Below are 19,901 nucleotides of genomic sequence, written 5' to 3' on the forward strand. Positions count from 1 at the left end.
CCGACTTCGTGCACTGCATGGTGCCCACCAAGGCGCGCAACCCAGCCAAGGTGCCCACCGCAGCGAAGGTGCACGCGAGGTGCACACCCGAGGTGCACACCCGGGGCAAACCGAGCTCCGACTTCGTGCACGCCGCACCTTGGAGCACACTTCAGAGGGCTCCTTGGTGCGCACCAGGGCGCGCAACCCAGCCAAGGTGCTCACCCCGGCGAAGGTGCACGCGAGGTGCGCACCCGGGGCAAGCCGGGCTCGGACTTCGTGCACGCCGCACCTTGGAGCACACATCGGAGCGCTCCCGGGTTCGCACCAGCATTGCGCACCTTTGATGCGCTGCCTTCACTAATTTCCAGAAAAGGCAAAAAAAAAAAAAAAACGAGATTTTAAAATTTCCGTTTTGAAAGATAGTGAAAAAAACGGAACGCGGGTGCCATCTTGAGCCCGCCCTGGTGTGCAGCCCAGGCAAGTTGTGCGCACCAAGGCACCCACCCTGGCCAAGGTGGGTCACGGGGTGGGTCCTAGGGTGGGTAACGGGGTGGGTACTAAGGTGCGTGCCAAGGTGGGTCATGGGGTGGGTGCCAAGGTGGGCACCAGGGTGGGTGTGCACCAACCCTAGCCAGGGTAGGTCACGGGGTGGTTGTCGGGGTGGGCGTCAAGGAGCCAAGGTGGGTGGCAAGTAGCCAAGTTGCGTGCCAAGGTGGGTGTCGGGGTGGGTGCCAAGGATCCAAGGTGGGTGCCAAGGAACCAAGGTGGGTGTCTGGGTGGGTGCCGAGGTGGGAGCCAGGGTGGGTCCCAAGGTGAGTGCAAAGGTGGGTGCCAGGGTCAAGGTGAGTGCCAATGTGGGTTCCAAGGTGCCAGGGTCAGGGTGAGTGCCAATGTGGGTTCAAAGGTGCTAAGTTGGGTGCGAGGTTGGGTGCGAGGGTGGGTGGGTGCCAAGGTGTGCTAGGTGGAAGCCCGGGTGGGTCGGCATCCCATGGGTGTCGAGTTGGGTGCCTGATGGGTGCTTCTTGTCAAGTTTTAGTCGTCGGGACTCATTTCGAGCCTTAGAGGTCGTTTCTTGTCCGGTTGCCCTGTCTTCGACCTGGGAACCCAATTTTGGTCCTCGGGTCCCATTTTTTTTTGTCTCGCATCCCACTTTTGGCCTGTGGCCTTTTCGGGGTCGATTCTCGTTTTGGGCATCAGAGCATGTTTCTTCTCCTAAAACCCAATATTTGTTTATTAAGTCTCGGAACACATTTTTGTTCTCGTGGACCCATCATGGGTCTTGGAACGCATTTGTGGTCCTTGGGTCCCATTTTGCATCCCGAAACTTGTGTTTTGGTGCTTGATCCCTATTTTGGGTGCCCACCTTGCACCAAGTGCGCACCCGGGGCAAACCGAGCGCCTTGGTGCACCGGGGCAAGATCGAGCGTGCACCCGAGGCGCCCCGAACATGCACCAAGGTGCACTCGGCCCACATGTGAGCGCAGGTCGTTGCGCCCGAGGTGGTGTGTGGGCACCGCGTTGCAGACGGGACACTGCACGCACACGACGCCCCGTCCAGGTGCACGCACGTAGGCCGGGCCGGGTGCACACCCGACGCCCTAGCAAGGTGCGCGCACCCGGGCAGGGCTCACACTTGGCGAACGGGGCGCACTTCGCGAGGGAGGGTGTGCACCTCGACGGGGGTGGGTGGCCGGGGTGGATTCGCACGTGGGTCGCGGTTTGCTAAGTACACACTGCGACAAGCTCATAACGGGTGCGATCATACCAGCGTTAGTGCACCGGATCCCATCAGAACTCCGCAGTTAAGCGTGCTTGGGCCGGAGTAGTACTGGGATGGGTGACCTCCCGGGAAGTCCCGGTGTTGCACCCTTTCTTAGTTTTTCGCCGGGCGTCGCAATGCTATTTGAATAAACCTTTTGCCCGTTTGCGTTCTCGTCGGGGCCGGGCCGGGCCGGGGTGCGCTGCCCGCACTACCGCGCGCGCGGGGGCGACACCGAGCGCGCACCCGAGGCGCCCCGAGCACACAGGCCACGGTGCAACCCGGGCGTTGTGCGCGCACCCCGGTGCGCCCGAGGTGCTGCGCGCGCACCCAGGTGAAATCGGTGTGCACCTCGGCCAGTGCGCGCTCGGTCGAGTCGCGCACGTTGGCCAAGGTGCACGGTGATGTTTCTTACTCTAAGGTTCCGCACCAGACGCCCGGGACAGGTGAGCGAAGCTGGGCGGGGCCGGGTGCGCGGCCGGGGCAGGTGCACGCAGCTGGAGAGAGCTTTGGAGCACACCAGAGGTGCGCACCTTGGAGCACACTTCGGAGCGCACCAATGATGCGCTCCATTCAAAAGTTTCCTGAAAAGGCAAAAAAAGTTGAGATTATAGAATTTCCCACTTGAGAGATTGTAAAAAAAAAAAATTTAAAATGAAGGAAACGCGGGTGCCAAGGTGTGCGCGCCCGGGTGCGCAGCCCAGCCAAGGTGTGCGCACCAAGGCGCCCACCCTGGCGAAGGTGCACGCAAGGTGCGCACCCGAGGCAAACCGGACAATTAACCCAACTTTCGACTTCGCGCGCACCTGCGCACCTTGGAGCGCACTTCGGAGCGCTCCTTGGTGCGCACCAATCTTGGGCACCTCGGAGTGCACCATGGCGCCCACCAAGGTGCGCACCCGGGGCAAACCGAGCTCCGACTTCGTGCGCACCTTGGAGCGCACGAAAGGTGCGCACCATGGCGCCCACCAAGGTGCGCAGCCCAGCCAAGGCGTGCGCATCAAGGTGCGCACCCTGGCGAAGGTGCGCACCCGGGGCAAACCGAGCTCCGACTTCGTGCGCACCTTGGAGCGCACAAAGGGTGCGCAACCCAGCCAAGGTGTGCGCACCCCGGGCAAACCGAGCTCCGAATCGTGCGCACCTTGGAGCACACTTCGGAGCCCTCCTTGGTGCGCACCGATGTTGCGCACCTCGGAGCGCACCCGGGGAAAACAATGCAATTAACCCGACTTTCGACTTCGTGGGCACCTCGGAGCGCTCTCGGGTTCGCACCTCGGAGCACACCGAGGTGCGCACCTTTGATGCGCTGCCTTCACCAATTTCCAGAAAAGGCAAGAAAACATTGAGAAGGTGTGCGCACCGAGGTGCCCACCCTGGCGAAGGTGCACGCGAGGTGCGCACCCGGGGCAAACCGGGCTCCGACTTCGTGCACGCCATGCTGCGCACCTTGGAGGGCCATGGTGCGCACCTTGGAGCACACTTCGGAGCGCTCAATGGTGCCCAACCCAGCCAAGGTGCCCACCGCGGCGAAGGTGCACGCGAGGTGCGCACCCGGGGCAAACCGGGCTCCGACTTCGTGCACGCCGCACCTTGGAGCACACTTCGGAGCGCTCCTTGGTGCGCACCAGGGCGCGCAACCCAGCCGAGGTGCCCACCCCGGCGAAGGTGCACGCGGGGTGCGCACCCGGGGCAAACCGGGCTCCGACTTCGTGCACGCCATGGTGCCCACCGCGGCGAAGGTGCACGCGAGGTGCGCACCCGGGGCAAACCGGGCTCCGACTTCGTGCACGCCGCACCTTGGAGCACACTTCGGAGCGCTCCTTGGTGCGCACCAGGGCGCGCAACCCAGCCGAGGTGCCCACCCCGGCGAAGGTGCACGCGAGGTGCGCACCCGGGGCAAACCGGGCTCCGACTTCGTGCACGCCATGGTGCCCACCGCGGCGAAGGTGCACGCGAGGTGCGCACCCGGGGCAAACCGGGCTCCGACTTCGTGCACGCCGCACCTTGGAGCACACTTCGGAGCGCTCCTTGGTGCGCACCATGGTGCCCACCAGGGCGCGCAACCCCACCGAAGGTGCACGCGAGGTGCGCACCCGGGGCAAACCGGGCTCCGACTTCGTGCACGCCGCACCTTGGAGCACACTTCGGAGCGCTCCTTGGTGCGCACCAGGGCGCGCAACCCCGCCGAAGGTGCACGCGAGGTGCGCACCCGGGGCAAACCGGGCTCCGACTTCGTGCACGCCATGGTGCGCACCAGGGTGCCCACCGCGGCGAAGGTGCGCACCCGGGGCAAACCGGGCTCCGACTTCGTGCACGCCGCACCTTGGAGCACACTTCGGAGCGCTCCTTGGTGCGCACCAGGGCGCGCAACCCAGCCGAGGTGCCCACCCCGGCGAAGGTGCACGCGAGGTGCGCACCCGGGGCAAACCGGGCTCCGACTTCGTGCACGCCATGGTGCCCACCGCGGCGAAGGTGCGCACCCGGGGCAAACCGGGCTAGGACTTCGTGCACGCCGCACCTTGGAGCACACTTCGGAGCGCTCCTTGGTGCGCACCATGGTGCCCACCAGGCCGCGCAACCCAGCCAAGGTGTGCGCACCAAGGTGCACGCGAGGTGCGCACCCGGGGCAAACCGGGGTCCGGCTTCGTGCACGCCGCACCTTGGAGCACACATCGGGGCGCTCCCGGGTTCGCACCGGCGTTGCGCACCGTGGTGGGCACCTCGGAGCGCACCGTGGTGGGCACCTCGGAGCACACCAAGGTGGGCAGCGAGGTGCGCACCTTTGATGCGATGCCTTCACTAATTTCCATAAAAGGCAAAAAAAAACGAGATTTTAAAATTTCCGTTTTGAAAGATAGTGAGAAAAAGGGAATGCTGGTGCCATCTTGAGCCCGCCCTGGTGCGCAGCCCAGCCAAGGTGTGCGCACCAAGGTGCCCACCCTGGCGAAGGTGCGCGCCCGGGCAATTAACCCAACTTCCAACTTCGCGCGCGCCAGGGTGGGAGCGCACCCAACAACCGGGCCTGGGAAGAGCCAATGCGAGAAACCCCACCAAACGCTCTGACAAAAAAAGAGGGGGCGCTCCAGTAACCCCGCTTCGGAGCGCACCCTGGGCAAACCCAGCCAGGGTGCCCACCCCGGCCAAGGTGCAGGCGAGGTGCGCACCCGGGGCAAACCGGGCTCCGACAACGTGCACGCCGCACCTTGGAGCACACTTCGTAGCGCTCCCGGGTGCGCACCTCAGAGCACACCAAGGTGGGCAGCGAGGTGCGCACCTTTGATGCGCTGCCTTCACTAATTTCCAGAAAAGGCAAAAAAAAGAGGAGATTTTAAAATTTCCGTTTTGAAAGATAGTGAAAAAAACGGAACGCGGGTGCCATCTTGAGCCCGCCCTGGTGCACAGCCCAGGTAAGGTGCCCACCCTGGCAAAGGTGCGCACCCGGGCAATTAACCCTACTTCCGACTTCGTGCGCGCCAGGGTGGCAACCGGGCCTGGGAAGAGCCAATGCGAGAAACCCCACCAAACGCTCCGACAAAAAAAGAGGCGGCGCTCCAATAACCCCGCTTCGGAGCGCAGCCGGGGCAAACCCAGCCAAGGTGCCCACCCCGACGAAGGTGCACGCGAGGTGCGCACCCGGGGCAAACCGGGCTCCGACAACGTGCACGCAGCACCTTGGAGCACACTTCGAAGCACTCCCGGGTGCCCACCGGCGTTGCGCACCGTGGTGGGCAGCGAGGTGCGCACCTTTGATGCGCTGCCTTCACTAATTTCCAGAAAAGGCAAAAAAAAATGAGATTTTAAAATTTCCGTTTTGAAAGATAGTGAAAAAAACGGAACGCGGGTGCCATCTTGAGCCCGCCCTGGTGCGCAGCCCAGGCAAGGCATGCGCACCAAGGTGCCCACCCGCGGTGCACGCCCGGGGCAAACCGGGCTCCGACTTCGTGCAGGCCGCACCTTGGAGCACACTTCGGAGCGCTCCTTGGTGCGCACCATGGTGCCCACCAGGGCGCACCCGGGGCAAACCGGGCTCCGACTTCGTGCACGCCGCACCTTGGAGCACACATCGGAGCGCTCCCAGGTTCGCACCAGCGTTGCGCACCTTTGATGCGCTGCCTTCACTAATTTCCAGAAAAGGCAAAAAAAAACGATATTTTAAAATTTCCGTTCTGAAAGATAGTGAAAAAAACGGAACGCGGGTGCCATCTTGAGCCCTTCCTGGTGCGCAGCCCAGGCAAGTTGTGCGCACCAAGGTGCCCACCCTGGCGGAGGTGCGCGCCCGGGGCAAACCGGGCTCCGACTTCGTGCACTGCATGGTGCCCACCAAGGCGCGCAACCCAGCCAAGGTGCCCACCGCAGCGAAGGTGCACGCGAGGTGCGCACCCGAGGTGCACACCCGGGGCAAACCGAGCTCCGACTTCGTGCACGCCGCACCTTGGAGCACACTTCAGAGCGCTCCTTGGTGCGCACCAGGGCGCGCAACCCAGCCAAGGTGCTCACCCCGGCGAAGGTGCACGCGAGGTGCGCACCCGGGGCAAGCCGGGCTCGGACTTCGTGCACGCCGCACCTTGGAGCACACATCGGAGCGCTCCCGGGTTCGCACCAGCATTGCGCACCTTTGATGCGCTGCCTTCACTAATTTCCAGAAAAGGCAAAAAAAAAAAAAAAACGAGATTTTAAAATTTCCGTTTTGAAAGATAGTGAAAAAAACGGAACGCGGGTGCCATCTTGAGCCCGCCCTGGTGTGCAGCCCAGGCAAGTTGTGCGCACCAAGGCACCCACCCTGGCCAAGGTGGGTCACGGGGTGGGTCCTAGGGTGGGTAACGGGGTGGGTACTAAGGTGCGTGCCAAGGTGGGTCATGGGGTGGGTGCCAAGGTGGGCACCAGGGTGGGTGTGCACCAACCCTAGCCAGGGTAGGTCACGGGGTGGTTGTCGGGGTGGGCGTCAAGGAGCCAAGGTGGGTGGCAAGTAGCCAAGTTGCGTGCCAAGGTGGGTGTCGGGGTGGGTGCCAAGGATCCAAGGTGGGTGCCAAGGAACCAAGGTGGGTGTCTGGGTGGGTGCCGAGGTGGGAGCCAGGGTGGGTCCCAAGGTGAGTGCAAAGGTGGGTGCCAGGGTCAAGGTGAGTGCCAATGTGGGTTCCAAGGTGCCAGGGTCAGGGTGAGTGCCAATGTGGGTTCAAAGGTGCTAAGTTGGGTGCGAGGTTGGGTGCGAGGGTGGGTGGGTGCCAAGGTGTGCTAGGTGGAAGCCCGGGTGGGTCGGCATCCCATGGGTGTCGAGTTGGGTGCCTGATGGGTGCTTCTTGTCAAGTTTTAGTCGTCGGGACTCATTTCGAGCCTTAGAGGTCGTTTCTTGTCCGGTTGCCCTGTCTTCGACCTGGGAACCCAATTTTGGTCCTCGGGTCCCATTTTTTTTTGTCTCGCATCCCACTTTTGGCCTGTGGCCTTTTCGGGGTCGATTCTCGTTTTGGGCATCAGAGCATGTTTCTTCTCCTAAAACCCAATATTTGTTTATTAAGTCTCGGAACACATTTTTGTTCTCGTGGACCCATCATGGGTCTTGGAACGCATTTGTGGTCCTTGGGTCCCATTTTGCATCCCGAAACTTGTGTTTTGGTGCTTGATCCCTATTTTGGGTGCCCACCTTGCACCAAGTGCGCACCCGGGGCAAACCGAGCGCCTTGGTGCACCGGGGCAAGATCGAGCGTGCACCCGAGGCGCCCCGAACATGCACCAAGGTGCACTCGGCCCACATGTGAGCGCAGGTCGTTGCGCCCGAGGTGGTGTGTGGGCACCGCGTTGCAGACGGGACACTGCACGCACACGACGCCCCGTCCAGGTGCACGCACGTAGGCCGGGCCGGGTGCACACCCGACGCCCTAGCAAGGTGCGCGCACCCGGGCAGGGCTCACACTTGGCGAACGGGGCGCACTTCGCGAGGGAGGGTGTGCACCTCGACGGGGGTGGGTGGCCGGGGTGGATTCGCACGTGGGTCGCGGTTTGCTAAGTACACACTGCGACAAGCTCATAACGGGTGCGATCATACCAGCGTTAGTGCACCGGATCCCATCAGAACTCCGCAGTTAAGCGCGCTTGGGCCGGAGTAGTACTGGGATGGGTGACCTCCCGGGAAGTCCCGGTGTTGCACCCTTTTTTAGTTTTTCGCCGGGCGTCGCAATGCTATTTGAATAAACCTTTTGCCCGTTTGCGTTCTCGTCGGGGCCGGGCCGGGCCGGGGTGCGCTGCCCGCACTACCGCGCGCGCGGGGGGCGACACCGAGCGCGCACCCGAGGCGCCCCGAGCACACAGGCCACGGTGCAACCCGGGCGTTGTGCGCGCACCCCGGTGCGCCCGAGGTGCTGCGCGCGCACCCAGGTGAAATCGGTGTGCACCTCGGCCAGTGCGCGCTCGGTCGAGTCGCGCACGTTGGCCAAGGTGCACGGTGATGTTTCTTACTCTAAGGTTCCGCACCAGACGCCCGGGACAGGTGAGCGAAGCTGGGCGGGGCCGGGTGCGCGGCCGGGGCAGGTGCACGCAGCTGGAGAGAGCTTTGGAGCACACCAGAGGTGCGCACCTTGGAGCACACTTCGGAGCGCACCAATGATGCGCTCCATTCAAAAGTTTCCTGAAAAGGCAAAAAAAGTTGAGATTATAGAATTTCCCACTTGAGAGATTGTAAAAAAAAAAAATTTAAAATGAAGGAAACGCGGGTGCCAAGGTGTGCGCGCCCGGGTGCGCAGCCCAGCCAAGGTGTGCGCACCAAGGCGCCCACCCTGGCGAAGGTGCACGCAAGGTGCGCACCCGAGGCAAACCGGACAATTAACCCAACTTTCGACTTCGCGCGCACCTGCGCACCTTGGAGCGCACTTCGGAGCGCTCCTTGGTGCGCACCAATCTTGGGCACCTCGGAGTGCACCATGGCGCCCACCAAGGTGCGCACCCGGGGCAAACCGAGCTCCGACTTCGTGCGCACCTTGGAGCGCACGAAAGGTGTGCACCATGGCGCCCACCAAGGTGCGCAGCCCAGCCAAGGCGTGCGCATCAAGGTGCGCACCCTGGCGAAGGTGCGCACCCGGGGCAAACCGAGCTCCGACTTCGTGCGCACCTTGGAGCGCACAAAGGGTGCGCAACCCAGCCAAGGTGTGCGCACCCCGGGCAAACCGAGCTCCGAATCGTGCGCACCTTGGAGCACACTTCGGAGCCCTCCTTGGTGCGCACCGATGTTGCGCACCTCGGAGCGCACCCGGGGAAAACAATGCAATTAACCCGACTTTCGACTTCGTGGGCACCTCGGAGCGCTCTCGGGTTCGCACCTCGGAGCACACCGAGGTGCGCACCTTTGATGCGCTGCCTTCACCAATTTCCAGAAAAGGCAAGAAAACATTGAGAAGGTGTGCGCACCGAGGTGCCCACCCTGGCGAAGGTGCACGCGAGGTGCGCACCCGGGGCAAACCGGGCTCCGACTTCGTGCACGCCATGCTGCGCACCTTGGAGGGCCATGGTGCGCACCTTGGAGCACACTTCGGAGCGCTCAATGGTGCCCAACCCAGCCAAGGTGCCCACCGCGGCGAAGGTGCACGCGAGGTGCGCACCCGGGGTAAACCGGGCTCCGACTTCGTGCACGCCGCACCTTGGAGCACACTTCGGAGCGCTCCTTGGTGCGCACCAGGGCGCGCAACCCAGCCGAGGTGCCCACCCCGGCGAAGGTGCACGCGGGGTGCGCACCCGGGGCAAACCGGGCTCCGACTTCGTGCACGCCATGGTGCCCACCGCGGCGAAGGTGCACGCGAGGTGCGCACCCGGGGCAAACCGGGCTCCGACTTCGTGCACGCCATGGTGCCCACCGCGGCGAAGGTGCACGCGAGGTGCGCACCCGGGGCAAACCGGGCTCCGACTTCGTGCACGCCATGGTGCCCACCGCGGCGAAGGTGCACGCGAGGTGCGCACCCGGGGCAAACCGGGCTCCGACTTCGTGCACGCCGCACCTTGGAGCACACTTCGGAGCGCTCCTTGGTGCGCACCATGGTGCCCACCAGGGCGCGCAACCCCGCCGAAGGTGCACGCGAGGTGCGCACCCGGGGCAAACCGGGCTCCGACTTCGTGCACGCCGCACCTTGGAGCACACTTCGGAGCGCTCCTTGGTGCGCACCAGGGCGCGCAACCCCGCCGAAGGTGCACGCGAGGTGCGCACCCGGGGCAAACCGGGCTCCGACTTCGTGCACGCCATGGTGCGCACCAGGGTGCCCACCGCGGCGAAGGTGCGCACCCGGGGCAAACCGGGCTCCGACTTCGTGCACGCCGCACCTTGGAGCACACTTCGGAGCGCTCCTTGGTGCGCACCAGGGCGCGCAACCCAGCCGAGGTGCCCACCCCGGCGAAGGTGCACGCGAGGTGCGCACCCGGGGCAAACCGGGCTCCGACTTCGTGCACGCCATGGTGCCCACCGCGGCGAAGGTGCGCACCCGGGGCAAACCGGGCTAGGACTTCGTGCACGCCGCACCTTGGAGCACACTTCGGAGCGCTCCTTGGTGCGCACCATGGTGCCCACCAGGCCGCGCAACCCAGCCAAGGTGTGCGCACCAAGGTGCACGCGAGGTGCGCACCCGGGGCAAACCGGGGTCCGGCTTCGTGCACGCCGCACCTTGGAGCACACATCGGGGCGCTCCCGGGTTCGCACCGGCGTTGCGCACCGTGGTGGGCACCTCGGAGCGCACCGTGGTGGGCACCTCGGAGCACACCAAGGTGGGCAGCGAGGTGCGCACCTTTGATGCGATGCCTTCACTAATTTCCATAAAAGGCAAAAGAAAACGAGATTTTAAAATTTCCGTTTTGAAAGATAGTGAGAAAAAGGGAATGCTGGTGCCATCTTGAGCCCGCCCTGGTGCGCAGCCCAGCCAAGGTGTGCGCACCAAGGTGCCCACCCTGGCGAAGGTGCGCGCCCGGGCAATTAACCCAACTTCCAACTTCGCGCGCGCCAGGGTGGGAGCGCACCCAACAACCGGGCCTGGGAAGAGCCAATGCGAGAAACCCCACCAAACGCTCTGACAAAAAAAGAGGGGGCGCTCCAGTAACCCCGCTTCGGAGCGCACCCTGGGCAAACCCAGCCAGGGTGCCCACCCCGGCCAAGGTGCAGGCGAGGTGCGCACCCGGGGCAAACCGGGCTCCGACAACGTGCACGCCGCACCTTGGAGCACACTTCGTAGCGCTCCCGGGTGCGCACCTCAGAGCACACCAAGGTGGGCAGCGAGGTGCGCACCTTTGATGCGCTGCCTTCACTAATTTCCAGAAAAGGCAAAAAAAAGAGGAGATTTTAAAATTTCCGTTTTGAAAGATAGTGAAAAAAACGGAACGCGGGTGCCATCTTGAGCCCGCCCTGGTGCACAGCCCAGGTAAGGTGCCCACCCTGGCAAAGGTGCGCACCCGGGCAATTAACCCTACTTCCGACTTCGTGCGCGCCAGGGTGGCAACCGGGCCTGGGAAGAGCCAATGCGAGAAACCCCACCAAACGCTCCGACAAAAAAAGAGGCGGCGCTCCAATAACCCCGCTTCGGAGCGCAGCCGGGGCAAACCTAGCCAAGGTGCCCACCCCGACGAAGGTGCACGCGAGGTGCGCACCCGGGGCAAACCGGGCTCCGACAACGTGCACGCAGCACCTTGGAGCACACTTCGAAGCACTCCCGGGTGCCCACCGGCGTTGCGCACCGTGGTGGGCAGCGAGGTGCGCACCTTTGATGCGCTGCCTTCACTAATTTCCAGAAAAGGCAAAAAAAAATGAGATTTTAAAATTTCCGTTTTGAAAGATAGTGAAAAAAACGGAACGCGGGTGCCATCTTGAGCCCGCCCTGGTGCGCAGCCCAGGCAAGGCATGCGCACCAAGGTGCCCACCCGCGGTGCACACCCGGGGCAAACCGGGCTCCGACTTCGTGCAGGCCGCACCTTGGAGCACACTTCGGAGCGCTCCTTGGTGCGCACCATGGTGCCCACCAGGGCGCACCCGGGGCAAACCGGGCTCCGACTTCGTGCACGCCGCACCTTGGAGCACACATCGGAGCGCTCCCAGGTTCGCACCAGCGTTGCGCACCTTTGATGCGCTGCCTTCACTAATTTCCAGAAAAGGCAAAAAAAAACGATATTTTAAAATTTCCGTTCTGAAAGATAGTGAAAAAAACGGAACGCGGGTGCCATCTTGAGCCCTTCCTGGTGCGCAGCCCAGGCAAGTTGTGCGCACCAAGGTGCCCACCCTGGCGGAGGTGCGCGCCCGGGGCAAACCGGGCTCCGACTTCGTGCACTGCATGGTGCCCACCAAGGCGCGCAACCCAGCCAAGGTGCCCACCGCAGCGAAGGTGCACGCGAGGTGCGCACCCGAGGTGCACACCCGGGGCAAACCGAGCTCCGACTTCGTGCACGCCGCACCTTGGAGCACACTTCAGAGCGCTCCTTGGTGCGCACCAGGGCGCGCAACCCAGCCAAGGTGCTCACCCCGGCGAAGGTGCACGCGAGGTGCGCACCCGGGGCAAGCCGGGCTCGGACTTCGTGCACGCCGCACCTTGGAGCACACATCGGAGCGCTCCCGGGTTCGCACCAGCATTGCGCACCTTTGATGCGCTGCCTTCACTAATTTCCAGAAAAGGCAAAAAAAAAAAAAAACGAGATTTTAAAATTTCCGTTTTGAAAGATAGTGAAAAAAACGGAACGCGGGTGCCATCTTGAGCCCGCCCTGGTGTGCAGCCCAGGCAAGTTGTGCGCACCAAGGCACCCACCCTGGCCAAGGTGGGTCACGGGGTGGGTCCTAGGGTGGGTAACGGGGTGGGTACTAAGGTGCGTGCCAAGGTGGGTCATGGGGTGGGTGCCAAGGTGGGCACCAGGGTGGGTGTGCACCAACCCTAGCCAGGGTAGGTCACGGGGTGGTTGTCGGGGTGGGCGTCAAGGAGCCAAGGTGGGTGGCAAGTAGCCAAGTTGCGTGCCAAGGTGGGTGTCGGGGTGGGTGCCAAGGATCCAAGGTGGGTGCCAAGGAACCAAGGTGGGTGTCTGGGTGGGTGCCGAGGTGGGAGCCAGGGTGGGTCCCAAGGTGAGTGCAAAGGTGGGTGCCAGGGTCAAGGTGAGTGCCAATGTGGGTTCCAAGGTGCCAGGGTCAGGGTGAGTGCCAATGTGGGTTCAAAGGTGCTAAGTTGGGTGCGAGGTTGGGTGCGAGGGTGGGTGGGTGCCAAGGTGTGCTAGGTGGAAGCCCGGGTGGGTCGGCATCCCATGGGTGTCGAGTTGGGTGCCTGATGGGTGCTTCTTGTCAAGTTTTAGTCGTCGGGACTCATTTCGAGCCTTAGAGGTCGTTTCTTGTCCGGTTGCCCTGTCTTCGACCTGGGAACCCAATTTTGGTCCTCGGGTCCCATTTTTTTTTGTCTCGCATCCCACTTTTGGCCTGTGGCCTTTTCGGGGTCGATTCTCGTTTTGGGCATCAGAGCATGTTTCTTCTCCTAAAACCCAATATTTGTTTATTAAGTCTCGGAACACATTTTTGTTCTCGTGGACCCATCATGGGTCTTGGAACGCATTTGTGGTCCTTGGGTCCCATTTTGCATCCCGAAACTTGTGTTTTGGTGCTTGATCCCTATTTTGGGTGCCCACCTTGCACCAAGTGCGCACCCGGGGCAAACCGAGCGCCTTGGTGCACCGGGGCAAGATCGAGCGTGCACCCGAGGCGCCCCGAACATGCACCAAGGTGCACTCGGCCCACATGTGAGCGCAGGTCGTTGCGCCCGAGGTGGTGTGTGGGCACCGCGTTGCAGACGGGACACTGCACGCACACGACGCCCCGTCCAGGTGCACGCACGTAGGCCGGGCCGGGTGCACACCCGACGCCCTAGCAAGGTGCGCGCACCCGGGCAGGGCTCACACTTGGCGAACGGGGCGCACTTCGCGAGGGAGGGTGTGCACCTCGACGGGGGTGGGTGGCCGGGGTGGATTCGCACGTGGGTCGCGGTTTGCTAAGTACACACTGCGACAAGCTCATAACGGGTGCGATCATACCAGCGTTAGTGCACCGGATCCCATCAGAACTCCGCAGTTAAGCGTGCTTGGGCCGGAGTAGTACTGGGATGGGTGACCTCCCGGGAAGTCCCGGTGTTGCACCCTTTCTTAGTTTTTCGCCGGGCGTCGCAATGCTATTTGAATAAACCTTTTGCCCGTTTGCGTTCTCGTCGGGGCCGGGCCGGGCCGGGGTGCGCTGCCCGCACTACCGCGCGCGCGGGGGCGACACCGAGCGCGCACCCGAGGCGCCCCGAGCACACAGGCCACGGTGCAACCCGGGCGTTGTGCGCGCACCCCGGTGCGCCCGAGGTGCTGCGCGCGCACCCAGGTGAAATCGGTGTGCACCTCGGCCAGTGCGCGCTCGGTCGAGTCGCGCACGTTGGCCAAGGTGCACGGTGATGTTTCTTACTCTAAGGTTCCGCACCAGACGCCCGGGACAGGTGAGCGAAGCTGGGCGGGGCCGGGTGCGCGGCCGGGGCAGGTGCACGCAGCTGGAGAGAGCTTTGGAGCACACCAGAGGTGCGCACCTTGGAGCACACTTCGGAGCGCACCAATGATGCGCTCCATTCAAAAGTTTCCTGAAAAGGCAAAAAAAGTTGAGATTATAGAATTTCCCACTTGAGAGATTGTAAAAAAAAAAAATTTAAAATGAAGGAAACGCGGGTGCCAAGGTGTGCGCGCCCGGGTGCGCAGCCCAGCCAAGGTGTGCGCACCAAGGCGCCCACCCTGGCGAAGGTGCACGCAAGGTGCGCACCCGAGGCAAACCGGACAATTAACCCAACTTTCGACTTCGCGCGCACCTGCGCACCTTGGAGCGCACTTCGGAGCGCTCCTTGGTGCGCACCAATCTTGGGCACCTCGGAGTGCACCATGGCGCCCACCAAGGTGCGCACCCGGGGCAAACCGAGCTCCGACTTCGTGCGCACCTTGGAGCGCACGAAAGGTGCGCACCATGGCGCCCACCAAGGTGCGCAGCCCAGCCAAGGCGTGCGCATCAAGGTGCGCACCCTGGCGAAGGTGCGCACCCGGGGCAAACCGAGCTCCGACTTCGTGCGCACCTTGGAGCGCACAAAGGGTGCGCAACCCAGCCAAGGTGTGCGCACCCCGGGCAAACCGAGCTCCGAATCGTGCGCACCTTGGAGCACACTTCGGAGCCCTCCTTGGTGCGCACCGATGTTGCGCACCTCGGAGCGCACCCGGGGAAAACAATGCAATTAACCCGACTTTCGACTTCGTGGGCACCTCGGAGCGCTCTCGGGTTCGCACCTCGGAGCACACCGAGGTGCGCACCTTTGATGCGCTGCCTTCACCAATTTCCAGAAAAGGCAAGAAAACATTGAGAAGGTGTGCGCACCGAGGTGCCCACCCTGGCGAAGGTGCACGCGAGGTGCGCACCCGGGGCAAACCGGGCTCCGACTTCGTGCACGCCATGCTGCGCACCTTGGAGGGCCATGGTGCGCACCTTGGAGCACACTTCGGAGCGCTCAATGGTGCCCAACCCAGCCAAGGTGCCCACCGCGGCGAAGGTGCACGCGAGGTGCGCACCCGGGGCAAACCGGGCTCCGACTTCGTGCACGCCGCACCTTGGAGCACACTTCGGAGCGCTCCTTGGTGCGCACCAGGGCGCGCAACCCAGCCGAGGTGCCCACCCCGGCGAAGGTGCACGCGGGGTGCGCACCCGGGGCAAACCGGGCTCCGACTTCGTGCACGCCATGGTGCCCACCGCGGCGAAGGTGCACGCGAGGTGCGCACCCGGGGCAAACCGGGCTCCGACTTCGTGCACGCCGCACCTTGGAGCACACTTCGGAGCGCTCCTTGGTGCGCACCAGGGCGCGCAACCCAGCCGAGGTGCCCACCCCGGCGAAGGTGCACGCGAGGTGCGCACCCGGGGCAAACCGGGCTCCGACTTCGTGCACGCCATGGTGCCCACCGCGGCGAAGGTGCACGCGAGGTGCGCACCCGGGGCAAACCGGGCTCCGACTTCGTGCACGCCGCACCTTGGAGCACACTTCGGAGCGCTCCTTGGTGCGCACCATGGTGCCCACCAGGGCGCGCAACCCCGCCGAAGGTGCACGCGAGGTGCGCACCCGGGGCAAACCGGGCTCCGACTTCGTGCACGCCGCACCTTGGAGCACACTTCGGAGCGCTCCTTGGTGCGCACCAGGGCGCGCAACCCCGCCGAAGGTGCACGCGAGGTGCGCACCCGGGGCAAACCGGGCTCCGACTTCGTGCACGCCATGGTGCGCACCAGGGTGCCCACCGCGGCGAAGGTGCGCACCCGGGGCAAACCGGGCTCCGACTTCGTGCACGCCGCACCTTGGAGCACACTTCGGAGCGCTCCTTGGTGCGCACCAGGGCGCGCAACCCAGCCGAGGTGCCCACCCCGGCGAAGGTGCACGCGAGGTGCGCACCCGGGGCAAACCGGGCTCCGACTTCGTGCACGCCATGGTGCCCACCGCGGCGAAGGTGCGCACCCGGGGCAAACCGGGCTAGGACTTCGTGCACGCCGCACCTTGGAGCACACTTTGGAGCGCTCCTTGGTGCGCACCATGGTGCCCACCAGGCCGCGCAACCCAGCCAAGGTGTGCGCACCAAGGTGCACGCGAGGTGCGCACCCGGGGCAAACCGGGGTCCGGCTTCGTGCACGCCGCACCTTGGAGCACACATCGGGGCGCTCCCGGGTTCGCACCGGCGTTGCGCACCGTGGTGGGCACCTCGGAGCGCACCGTGGTGGGCACCTCGGAGCACACCAAGGTGGGCAGCGAGGTGCGCACCTTTGATGCGATGCCTTCACTAATTTCCATAAAAGGCAAAAAAAAACGAGATTTTAAAATTTCCGTTTTGAAAGATAGTGAGAAAAAGGGAATGCTGGTGCCATCTTGAGCCCGCCCTGGTGCGCAGCCCAGCCAAGGTGTGCGCACCAAGGTGCCCACCCTGGCGAAGGTGCGCGCCCGGGCAATTAACCCAACTTCCAACTTCGCGCGCGCCAGGGTGGGAGCGCACCCAACAACCGGGCCTGGGAAGAGCCAATGCGAGAAACCCCACCAAACGCTCTGACAAAAAAAGAGGGGGCGCTCCAGTAACCCCGCTTCGGAGCGCACCCTGGGCAAACCCAGCCAGGGTGCCCACCCCGGCCAAGGTGCAGGCGAGGTGCGCACCCGGGGCAAACCGGGCTCCGACAACGTGCACGCCGCACCTTGGAGCACACTTCGTAGCGCTCCCGGGTGCGCACCTCAGAGCACACCAAGGTGGGCAGCGAGGTGCGCACCTTTGATGCGCTGCCTTCACTAATTTCCAGAAAAGGCAAAAAAAAGAGGAGATTTTAAAATTTCCGTTTTGAAAGATAGTGAAAAAAACGGAACGCGGGTGCCATCTTGAGCCCGCCCTGGTGCACAGCCCAGGTAAGGTGCCCACCCTGGCAAAGGTGCGCACCCGGGCAATTAACCCTACTTCCGACTTCGTGCGCGCCAGGGTGGCAACCGGGCCTGGGAAGAGCCAATGCGAGAAACCCCACCAAACGCTCCGACAAAAAAAGAGGCGGCGCTCCAATAACCCCGCTTCGGAGCGCAGCCGGGGCAAACCCAGCCAAGGTGCCCACCCCGACGAAGGTGCACGCGAGGTGCGCACCCGGGGCAAACCGGGCTCCGACAACGTGCACGCAGCACCTTGGAGCACACTTCGAAGCACTCCCGGGTGCCCACCGGCGTTGCGCACCGTGGTGGGCAGCGAGGTGCGCACCTTTGATGCGCTGCCTTCACTAATTTCCAGAAAAGGCAAAAAAAAATGAGATTTTAAAATTTCCGTTTTGAAAGATAGTGAAAAAAACGGAACGCGGGTGCCATCTTGAGCCCGCCCTGGTGCGCAGCCCAGGCAAGGCATGCGCACCAAGGTGCCCACCCGCGGTGCACGCCCGGGGCAAACCGGGCTCCGACTTCGTGCAGGCCGCACCTTGGAGCACACTTCGGAGCGCTCCTTGGTGCGCACCATGGTGCCCACCAGGGCGCACCCGGGGCAAACCGGGCTCCGACTTCGTGCACGCCGCACCTTGGAGCACACATCGGAGCGCTCCCAGGTTCGCACCAGCGTTGCGCACCTTTGATGCGCTGCCTTCACTAATTTCCAGAAAAGGCAAAAAAAAACGATATTTTAAAATTTCCGTTCTGAAAGATAGTGAAAAAAACGGAACGCGGGTGCCATCTTGAGCCCTTCCTGGTGCGCAGCCCAGGCAAGTTGTGCGCACCAAGGTGCCCACCCTGGCGGAGGTGCGCGCCCGGGGCAAACCGGGCTCCGACTTCGTGCACTGCATGGTGCCCACCAAGGCGCGCAACCCAGCCAAGGTGCCCACCGCAGCGAAGGTGCACGCGAGGTGCGCACCCGAGGTGCACACCCGGGGCAAACCGAGCTCCGACTTCGTGCACGCCGCACCTTGGAGCACACTTCAGAGCGCTCCTTGGTGCGCACCAGGGCGCGCAACCCAGCCAAGGTGCTCACCCCGGCGAAGGTGCACGCGAGGTGCGCACCCGGGGCAAGCCGGGCTCGGACTTCGTGCACGCCGCACCTTGGAGCACACATCGGAGCGCTCCCGGGTTCGCACCAGCATTGCGCACCTTTGATGCGCTGCCTTCACTAATTTCCAGAAAAGGCAAAAAAAAAAAAAAAACGAGATTTTAAAATTTCCGTTTTGAAAGATAGTGAAAAAAACGGAACGCGGGTGCCATCTTGAGCCCGCCCTGGTGTGCAGCCCAGGCAAGTTGTGCGCACCAAGGCACCCACCCTGGCCAAGGTGGGTCACGGGGTGGGTCCTAGGGTGGGTAACGGGGTGGGTACTAAGGTGCGTGCCAAGGTGGGTCATGGGGTGGGTGCCAAGGTGGGCACCAGGGTGGGTGTGCACCAACCCTAGCCAGGGTAGGTCACGGGGTGGTTGTCGGGGTGGGCGTCAAGGAGCCAAGGTGGGTGGCAAGTAGCCAAGTTGCGTGCCAAGGTGGGTGTCGGGGTGGGTGCCAAGGATCCAAGGTGGGTGCCAAGGAACCAAGGTGGGTGTCTGGGTGGGTGCCGAGGTGGGAGCCAGGGTGGGTCCCAAGGTGAGTGCAAAGGTGGGTGCCAGGGTCAAGGTGAGTGCCAATGTGGGTTCCAAGGTGCCAGGGTCAGGGTGAGTGCCAATGTGGGTTCAAAGGTGCTAAGTTGGGTGCGAGGTTGGGTGCGAGGGTGGGTGGGTGCCAAGGTGTGCTAGGTGGAAGCCCGGGTGGGTCGGCATCCCATGGGTGTCGAGTTGGGTGCCTGATGGGTGCTTCTTGTCAAGTTTTAGTCGTCGGGACTCATTTCGAGCCTTAGAGGTCGTTTCTTGTCCGGTTGCCCTGTCTTCGACCTGGGAACCCAATTTTGGTCCTCGGGTCCCATTTTTTTTTGTCTCGCATCCCACTTTTGGCCTGTGGCCTTTTCGGGGTCGATTCTCGTTTTGGGCATCAGAGCATGTTTCTTCTCCTAAAACCCAATATTTGTTTATTAAGTCTCGGAACACATTTTTGTTCTCGTGGACCCATCATGGGTCTTGGAACGCATTTGTGGTCCTTGGGTCCCATTTTGCATCCCGAAACTTGTGTTTTGGTGCTTGATCCCTATTTTGGGTGCCCACCTTGCACCAAGTGCGCACCCGGGGCAAACCGAGCGCCTTGGTGCACCGGGGCAAGATCGAGCGTGCACCCGAGGCGCCCCGAACATGCACCAAGGTGCACTCGGCCCACATGTGAGCGCAGGTCGTTGCGCCCGAGGTGGTGTGTGGGCACCGCGTTGCAGACGGGACACTGCACGCACACGACGCCCCGTCCAGGTGCACGCACGTAGGCCGGGCCGGGTGCACACCCGACGCCCTAGCAAGGTGCGCGCACCCGGGCAGGGCTCACACTTGGCGAACGGGGCGCACTTCGCGAGGGAGGGTGTGCACCTCGACGGGGGTGGGTGGCCGGGGTGGATTCGCACGTGGGTCGCGGTTTGCTAAGTACACACTGCGACAAGCTCATAACGGGTGCGATCATACCAGCGTTAGTGCACCGGATCCCATCAGAACTCCGCAGTTAAGCGCGCTTGGGCCGGAGTAGTACTGGGATGGGTGACCTCCCGGGAAGTCCCGGTGTTGCACCCTTTTTTA

The 19,901-nt window shown here is 63.3% G+C and overlaps 4 non-coding genes across 4 annotated transcripts; all 4 read left to right on the top strand.

The window, feature by feature from the left end:
* The first annotated feature begins 1,733 nt into the window (after nucleotides 1–1,733).
* Nucleotides 1,734–1,852, top strand: LOC131866445 (5S ribosomal RNA). The gene has a single exon (XR_009365057.1). It is a non-coding gene; the product is annotated as a 5S ribosomal RNA (ribosomal RNA).
* A 5,915-nt stretch (nucleotides 1,853–7,767) lies between these two features.
* LOC131866417 (5S ribosomal RNA) lies at nucleotides 7,768–7,886 on the top strand. Its single transcript, XR_009365030.1, has one exon. It is a non-coding gene; the product is annotated as a 5S ribosomal RNA (ribosomal RNA).
* Nucleotides 7,887–13,742: 5,856 nt separating this feature from the next.
* On the top strand, nucleotides 13,743–13,861 carry LOC131866446 (5S ribosomal RNA). The gene has a single exon (XR_009365058.1). It is a non-coding gene; the product is annotated as a 5S ribosomal RNA (ribosomal RNA).
* Nucleotides 13,862–19,776: 5,915 nt separating this feature from the next.
* LOC131866418 (5S ribosomal RNA) lies at nucleotides 19,777–19,895 on the top strand. The gene has a single exon (XR_009365031.1). It is a non-coding gene; the product is annotated as a 5S ribosomal RNA (ribosomal RNA).
* The last annotated feature ends 6 nt before the right edge of the window (nucleotides 19,896–19,901 follow it).

The sequence above is a fragment of the Cryptomeria japonica genome, unplaced genomic scaffold (genome assembly GCF_030272615.1).
Source record: "Cryptomeria japonica unplaced genomic scaffold, Sugi_1.0 HiC_scaffold_144, whole genome shotgun sequence".
NCBI classification, from domain to species: Eukaryota; Viridiplantae; Streptophyta; class Pinopsida; order Cupressales; family Cupressaceae; genus Cryptomeria; species Cryptomeria japonica.